Genomic DNA, 9,200 nt, shown 5'->3' with positions numbered 1-9,200 from the left:
ATAAGAGCTCACTGCGTGTGGTCAGTTAAAGGAAATATTATGATTATTTTACTCTAATGACACAATCGTTGTTGCACACTGTTGCAGAGAGAGCAGAGCTCCACCCACCTGTCTTTTCAATAGCCCGAGGGCTGTCCGAAGATTAAACAGCTGCTCCGGCTGAAACGACCATGATGTCATTCTTGCATAATTGTTAGCCATAACCGAACATCAACTGTCTTGTCCTTAAAATGTGGAGAAAAACTATATGGCAAAAAGCCTAGAGTTCCTAAGTAAACGAATAGCTAAGTAGCTTAACTAAAGACAACCAAAGTCGTCTGTACTCCCGACAGGACTTTTCGTCGCTAGTAGACGGTCTGGCCTGCTTTGAATGATGTCAATATAAACCAACACACAAATGAACTTATTAAATGAATTTATACCCGGGATGTGATAATGCAAATAATGTGACAATATTTCATCACGAATTAAAGACAGCCTGCTGTTTCTGCCCTTCTGTAGTGGTTATATTACCTGTGATGCAAATGTAGCCCACATTGTTTTTATGTTGTGAGCACAATAGCAAAAATAAACTGTGTCAGCTTTATATTTTATATATCTACACCCTTAAATGTTGTAAATATATTTTAATATATTAGCCATATTAAAAACACTTGGAGGACCTAGAGTTTTTAATAAGGTTACTATCATGGCTGATCAGTTGAAGGGGAAGTCTAATTGGTTACCTCTGAAAATTCATAGCTGATATTCTGTAGTGGAGATGGCTTTTCTTTTCCTTGGGCAGTTACAACACAAACCTTGGGGAGCCATGTTCAGAAGTGAAGGCAGTGTTAAACATCCTTCTATGTGCAGAAATATGGGGAAACTGCTGACATTGCAAGGGAAGTGGGGGATTCGATTACCTTTTCTACAACCTGAGTACATTGTGGATAAGAAACCAGACAAAGAGACATGAGGAGGCGAATTAAAAACGCATTGCGAAATGACAAGTGTTATCTCAAATTCCCCCTCATATCATATCACTCCTTCTCAGACCATGTTTGGTGAGTGGGTAATTATGACACATTTTCTTCATAGTATAAATATATTTCAGACATATGCTCACCCAACAGATGTCAACATGGAGGGATTCCAGAACAAACCACAAGTGTGGGGGAATTGGGAACTTGAGGAATTGACTCTGTGGGTAGGGGAGGGGAGGTTTTTTTTTTTCTCTTCCAAAACAGATTTTGGGACCCAGAGTTTGGGGTGTCTCATCTTTTCACTCACTTTCTATCACATGGGTAAACAGGCAGCACACGGCCAGACCCCCCGTGCCCTGTGGCGGGCTGTTCTGTTTTTTATGTAAGTGCTTGTTTGGGTTGATTGGTAGATGTAACAGGTCATTCAGAGTTGGATCATTGCAGAACGGTCGAGCCCCCAGGCTAGCCACAGTGGGGACACATCCAAGACCGTGAAAGCCAGACGTACAATGCGCTCCCCTGTTTTCATAAGACAAGGACTCAGAGTGCAGTCTGCAGTGAGAAGGAGTGTACAGCCTCGCACTGAGGAGAAAGGCCAGGATCTCACTGTACCGCTGGGCTCCTAATGGAGCTTTAATGGATTTTCTTAAAGATACTGCAGATCGCTCGGGCAATTTTTCACTTGTCAGCAGATTCAGGAGAAACAAAATCTCTTGTGCTGTAAGCCCACCACATAATCAATAATGGCACTCTATAGTTAAATCTGTCTTCGTGAGAAGTCACTGTTGCTCTGCAGTCTTCATGGGACTCTCAGAATCAGGAATAGTTCCTCCATTTCCCTCAGCTTCCATGTAATTAACAAGGCCTCCGGAGCATCTGTCACACCAACACTTACCCAAATGTACAGATGACAATGCCATATTTATTAGGAACAGGAGTTTATTTTTGATTTGGATGCTTCAGATTCTGCCTGTTGAAACTGTTCCCAGAATATTAATACAATACCATATTTCTTATTTTTTAACTGACACGTGTACACATGGCAATGTCCAGGGCACTTTATTCAGTTTAGCTGTCAAAATACTACCCACAGTCTACCTCAGCTGATGTGTAAAGACTGTTCTGGCACAAAATGGCTGCCATACATCACCCAGTTGGGTGCTACACATTGGTAGTGATTGAAATGGGTATCCCCTTTCACTGTAAAGCAAGAACCTTGGCAGGCTGAAAGGCTAGATCTAATCCATTATTATTACTATCATTAACATACAGTGGTTGTATTCTGACAGGCAAAAATATCGTCCAGGTGGAATTAAAGTTGCACAACAACAGTGCACCCAGCTGGGAATGAAATCTGTTACCTTCTAGTTTAATGGTCGTCTCTTTAACCGCTATGCCACAGTTCTCTTCAGTATCAATATCCTGTTACTATTAATATATAAAATATTTTAGCTAGGAAGTGGCTTGTATGGGTTTCTATGTGGGGTTGATATTTAGAAGTACAGTTTCCTGCATATCACATTGTCCCAGCTGTACAAGAATGCCCGTATGGAAGCTTTACTAACAGATTGTTTTGGTTTGGGTATACAGAAGTAACAATGAGGGGTTGTGTATCTAGAGCTGGAATATACACGTCCCTTGATTGCAAACACATTGCATAGCAGAGGGTTTTTTTAGAAGTGCTCTGATAACAGAAGTGCTCTGATAATTGAACAGCACAGTACTGAACTCTGGCAGAGCACTGCTTAGCTTCAAGTTGTCAAGTGGGATATGGTTATACATTACAGCAGTGCATCAAGGGACTTCTATGACTGGCAGTAAGTTGTCTGTAAGCGCTGACGTAGGACCGCATTTCCCAACCATGCTTCGAACCTTAACCATTATAAGGTAATCAAAAAAACTGATCCTAGATCAGTTCTTATGGGCAGGTCCTGCCTGAAGTGACTGATGGCCTTCTCATCACTGATTCAACCTCCCATTCTCTCGCACACAAGTATGGACTGTCGAAGGGATTCTCAAGGGCCAGCTCTGTTCAAGATAAAGCTCAGCTCGGGATGAAGAAGTAACTCCAGGGGTTATAACATGGTAAGAATGTGATAACACTGCCGTGTTAAGCTGCAATTACAGGAACATCCCCTGAAGTGTGTGGCTCATTACATAGAAACAAAGACCAAAATAGCGATTACACTCTTGTTAATTGGTACCAGAGCTGTCAGGTCCTACCTAAATAATCTTTGCAAGAGTGTTTTTTGGAATTGAAAGCCACCAAACCATTTTTCCAAACAATCATTCTTTTGATGGACTTTTCATAGAATTTCATGGTAAAACTATCTCTACCAGCTAGCTTGTACCTTGTCTGGAAACTATTGCATGGTCATGTAGCACTTCTAATGTTGTGACTCTGTATGGCATTCGTTTGTGTTACACTCTGCTTCATCTGTAAGTCACTTTGGATAAAAGCGTCTGCCAAATGAATTAATGTAAATGTAACTATTGTAATGGTTGCAATAAAGACTAAAACATCTGCCCCAGACATAGCGCATCTTTCTCACATGCTTGAGCCGAGCCTGTCTGATCCTGGTCCAGTGGAGCAGGTCTGGGCCGCATGCGTCAGGGCGGGTCCATATAGCAGAAAGATGTTGTAATGGGAGGAGAGAGCGTCGGGCTATTTTTAACGGCTGAGGTCAGTCGCCACGGCACAACGTCACCGTTATTACCATCACCAGGGGAAAACAACCATTAGATCACTCTCCTTGAATTACAGTTGTCCCAGGCATCTGTTCGTTCAGATATTCATTCATTCTTTATTGTCGTCCAAACGGCTGGCGTTCAGTGAATAAATTGTTGAAAAGCAAATGTCCATACCATGTATTGCAGTGTATTACAGTGTAGATAAGAATAAACAGTGTTATCTTAATATCAAGGAGAGGTCATTTTTAGACATTTCCTCAGGAAGTGAAGAACAATATGGTATAAGAATGAATGGGAGAATGTGGCAAGTATTAGGTAATATGTTCTCACTCTTTTTTTAATGAGAGACAGAACAGACAAAAAGAAAAAACCTTTGACTAAAAGCAAATCACAAACTCTTCCATTATTTGCCAAGCAGACCCTCTTACTCAGAGCAACCATATTATCCATTTATGCAGCTGGATATTAAAGATGCTCAGGTTAACAACTTTCTCAAGGATACAACAGCAGTGTCCAACCTGGTAAAGGAAGCAACACCCTGTGGTTGCAATCCCTGCTCTCTACTGGGCAGGCGTGAGGTGGTGTGGTAAACAAGTAACCACACATTACCTAGCAGCAGATAATCCTCTCTGCATCCTCTGTGCATGTTGCAGAGAGGATTAGGAAAAAAAAAATATATATATATATATTTATATATATGCTTGCGTGGTATGGCTCACATGATTCCATATCAGTGAAAGTATATCCCAATAAAGTATGGTGTATCTGTGGCTGGGAAATAGACATAGTTAGCACCACACAAAGTCTATGTCCTTGGTGTAGGTAATTTAATTACATTACATTATATTATTGGCATTTAGCACACGCTAATCCAGAGTGACTTACAATGTTATTCATTGATACAGCTGGATATATCACTGGGGCAATTCAGGCCCTTGCCCAAGGGTACAGCAGCAGTACCCCAATGGGGAAATCAAACCAGCAACCTTTCGGTCACGAGTCCTGCTCCTTATCCACTATGCTACACTGCCACCCCAATATAAAACAATGATTAAAGGAATCTCTTTACAATAGAATCAGTGGTTCATTCATGACTCTACCTGCCTGGTTTTGAATTCCTGACTATTCTGATCTTCTCTCCCATCAAAGCTGAGATAACAGAAACACAAACAAATACAGTCAGGCTGTCAGAATAAAAAAAAAGTTGTTCTGTTCTTGGCAATCGTCACTGCTTGTTTTGTATTTGTAGCCAAAGATCCATCCATTTGCGGCAGACACACTATAATCCCATAATTACTAAGAGCATGCTGTGAGGGCGATAAGTCTTATTTAAAACGTACACTTGAGATGTGTATCAGAGAATTCCTGAGTCCTGTAATTACAGCCTGAAATCAAAGAGAACAGAAAAGGGCCAGGGCTGTTCACAATATTTGTGCAATTAGGTAAGAATTTCCACTTCACCGATTTTGCTGCAGTCAATGTAAAATGAGGTAGCAGGGCTCAAAAAGCTAAACTTTAAACCTTCTCCAGTTATCCAAAGCGCATGATACAGAATTAGAGCAGTAATTTTCATAGCATTCAAAAAGTTAAGATGTGCATGTTATGGAGCCTTTTATACTTTTGTTGTTTCACTAAAACACAGTGAAATGATCCAGATTCAAGGCTCAGATTCAAGACCAAGACTTTGAAGGCCATTGCTCCATTCTGAAGTTGCCTGTAAATTTTGATCCTGGACCAGTTTTGCTGTTTAGTTTACAATAATTAAGATTAGAATTGTTGTTGGGGAATGTGGTTCAAGACCAGAACTGGTGCATCTTCCACCTGAAACAAATTCACTTCAACTGAAAATGAAATGGATTTTTTTTTAAATGCACTAACTAACAGTGCCACAAGGTGGCCATGTGATATAACTGCAAGTGGAAGTGGCCCGTGGTGGTGCGCAGGAATTTAAAGTATCATTCTAAAGGCCTCCAAACACTAAAATATACAGCTGTTTTTATATAATACAAATATGATGTTACGCATAGCTATATTTACTGTATAACCTATCCTGAGTAAAGTAACCCTGGCCCTGTCCTTTGAACATAATTCCACATGCTGTCAGCATGATATACCATAAATAAATCAGCGCATTTACACAGTAAATTGACCACATACATAAGCATAAGATCACCACCAATCCATACATTTAAAAAAACACTTTTACGCACCACCACCCCTGTGAACAAGGAGAACAATGAAAAGAAAAGTAAAATATATTTACTTTAGGAAAAACAAGATTGCTTTGTGACTAATACGTTGAAAAAAGACAGACCTTGCCGTTGCGTTTGTGTGACCTGAAGACCTTTACAAGTTCTAATAAAGACACTTGTTCAACTTCGTTAGCAGTCAGTCAGAGCCCCTGGCTCTTTTCCCTCACTGTTCCTGCAGTGGCCGAGAACAGACAGGGTCTAATCTCAGGCTTATTTTACAAAGCAAACGCCACAGTTAATTTCACCTGCACCGGATGAATAATGCACTCGGTGGACAGGGACCGCTTAAACCTAGTACACATCCTCAGGGGAGAGTCTCCTGTTTACCTGACTGAGGCTGTCATGGACCCAGCAGCTGCAGCAAAGACTTAGAATAGAATATGCTAGATACCAGAGACAGTGCAGGCCCACACACACACACACACACACACACACACACACACACACACACACACACGTGTCCATGGGTCTATACACAAATACAACAAGGTACACATGACAATTAATGTACAATATAAGTGAAATCAAGTGAAATTAATTATACAAGCTAGGCTTTACCCAGTAAAATAATTAAATAATATATATATATATATATATATATATATATATATATATATATATATATATATATATATATATATATATTTATATATCCCAGTGACATCAAATTATATCCTGATACTCATTCATTCTTTAGACTTATGTGATTTGTGTCTTTAATTCTAGATAAAAGCACATTGCCTTGGCACAACTAATTAAATTTGTTATCCTACACAGGTGCATACACACATGCATGTATACAGGCATGCGCATACACACATTCACACTGCTGAATTTACATGTCTGTAAAGTAGCTTTCATCTTTCTCTAAAGTTTCTATAGCAACCTCCCTGTATTTTCAATGCAATTAGAGTGATTGATTGTGTGCATAATGACATAGCTCCTGAGACATAACTGTTTGGCCTTCAGCATCTTTTCAGTGACAAATGAACCGTAAAGGAGAGAAAGGACAGCTTTTCCTCAGCAGGTGGATATGGTGATCACTGTGCCTAAACGGCATTAATGGGTCTTCCTCTCTCAACAGTGCCAAAATTTTGAAAATCATCATCATCGTCGTCATCGTCATCGTCATCATCATCATCATCATCATCATCATCATCATCATCATCATTATCCTTTGGCCACAGCCGAGATCTTGTTGGCTTTCTATGTGAGGGCACAACTCCTGGCAGCAAATCACTGATACCAATTGTAATGGAATGGAACATCTACTGTTGTATACCGCATTCACTTTACTGAAGGGCAGAACCTGTAGACTAGGATTCCAGGATTAAGATGTTAGACACAAACTGTCTTTTAAGAGTCACAGAAACATTGTATAATGTTTCTACATCTACATTTCTCTACATCTATGTTTCTCATTTGGCATAAACAGTGCTTTTTGACCCATGGTTCAACTGGCACAGAGATACAGTCAATGTAGCATGTTGCAAGAGAACAAATGTCTGGTTGAACATTTAAAATTGTTCTTTTTTGGTATGAGGAGAGAACTTGCTTGAAATAGCAGAAGTCACAATCTGTGAATAAATAAAAGGAACCACTTGAACAAACTCAAATTATTAAGTGGTAATGCAAATACATGCCAGTTACTTACTAAATATGCCAGTTACTTACTAAATATCTAGGTTTGTGTATGATAGTTTACAAATCACTCTTATATATCAGAGTCTCAAACTGTGCAGAAAATATATGTACTATTTCATTTAAAAGAAGGATAATGTATGAAAAATGCATTCTTGAAATTGGCAGAATTTCTAAATGTTTAGAAATCACATTTTATTAATATACCCTTCTTAGCTACACATTTGCATATGGAATTATGAATGAATGCTGGCAGAGAATTTATAAAGGTGCATAAAGTGTTTGCAAGTAATTATCTACCATGCAAAATAAACAGCAGAAGGAAACCTTGAGGATCTGCTATCTGTTACCACCACTAGATGGCAGACCTGGAACTAAGCTGCGTTCCGGATTGTCATAAAACGAGCCAACACTCTGTGACAGGCCCAGGCAATGTCATCATTCAGCTTAAAGTTGTGAAAATGTTTTCATACAAGGTATATGGAAAATAAGATACAAACAAATCAAATGTACTCTTGAATGTGATTACTTTTCTTTTCTGGTTTGGCGAAGTCCTCCAAACGTGTAAATGTTCGCAAAACAAGCTCAGACAACGTATCTATGTTTGAAGGTAATGTTTACTTTTATGATCATGTCTGAGTAGCTAAAGTACAATATGTACTTGCGCTGTCTCCCACCTTGGCAATTTATCACTGATGTGTTACTTGCTGTTCTGCTCCTTAGACCTGGCTCCGTAATGTCTTCTGATATGTACTATATATAGGTTGCTGTGATGGCCTTGTAATTTTCTCTACATAAGATGGCCTGCCAGATAGATGCATAATAATACTACCAATATTATGACAACTGCTGCTACTACTGTTGTGATCGCAGATCAGTATAATAGACTTGCATTGCTTCGAAGATGGGAAGTTCTTTCATTAGTTGCCTTTCATTCCAGGTAATCTGAGATTCTGGTAATAATACTGGAGTAGCAGTGGTATCAGTACTACTACTGATTTTACTACGGCTGCTGCTATTATCTACTACTAGTAATAATATGACATTGGGCAGCTTCCAAACATTCCCAGCATCACCCCAGAACTGCTAATCAATCAGAGAGCAGTAGAAGTAAATGGCAATGAAAGACCATGCGTGTCTCTTGAAAGGTACAGTGACAAACACTCTCATCAGGACACAGAACACACCTTTACTTCCCTGCGGTCTCCTTTTCAGCCTCACGGAGCCCTCTGCTTTCGCCCAGCGTTTCTGTGAGGTGACAGGTGATAAGCGTTCACACAGGGGAACCAGGGGAAATTACCGAGGAGCAAACATCTTAGCCAAACAGCCTCACTTACCATCCAATATCACCAGCCTTTTCCTCTGACACACAAAGCTGACCGAGGTGGCGTTACGGACACGAGGGACCAGGGATACAGGAATTAGTGAATGCAGGCTTGAGCCCTCATCACAAAGAGGTCACGAAACCAACCAAAACCATCCAGCTGTCCATCGGGACGGGGTTCCAGTGCCCCTTGAGAGTCATCACGCAGACAGCCACTGCTCCGTGACAAGAGGTTACTTTAGGGCCAGGATGGAGCTACGCCCGCATTCTGCATCAGGGATCAGTACACTCTTTGCATCCGTGGGCTTAGCACTCTCTCTCGCACTGCTT

Source organism: Megalops cyprinoides, chromosome 24 (genome assembly GCF_013368585.1).
Source record: "Megalops cyprinoides isolate fMegCyp1 chromosome 24, fMegCyp1.pri, whole genome shotgun sequence".
NCBI lineage: Eukaryota > Metazoa > Chordata > Actinopteri > Elopiformes > Megalopidae > Megalops > Megalops cyprinoides.
This window is presented reverse-complemented; position numbering follows the sequence as displayed.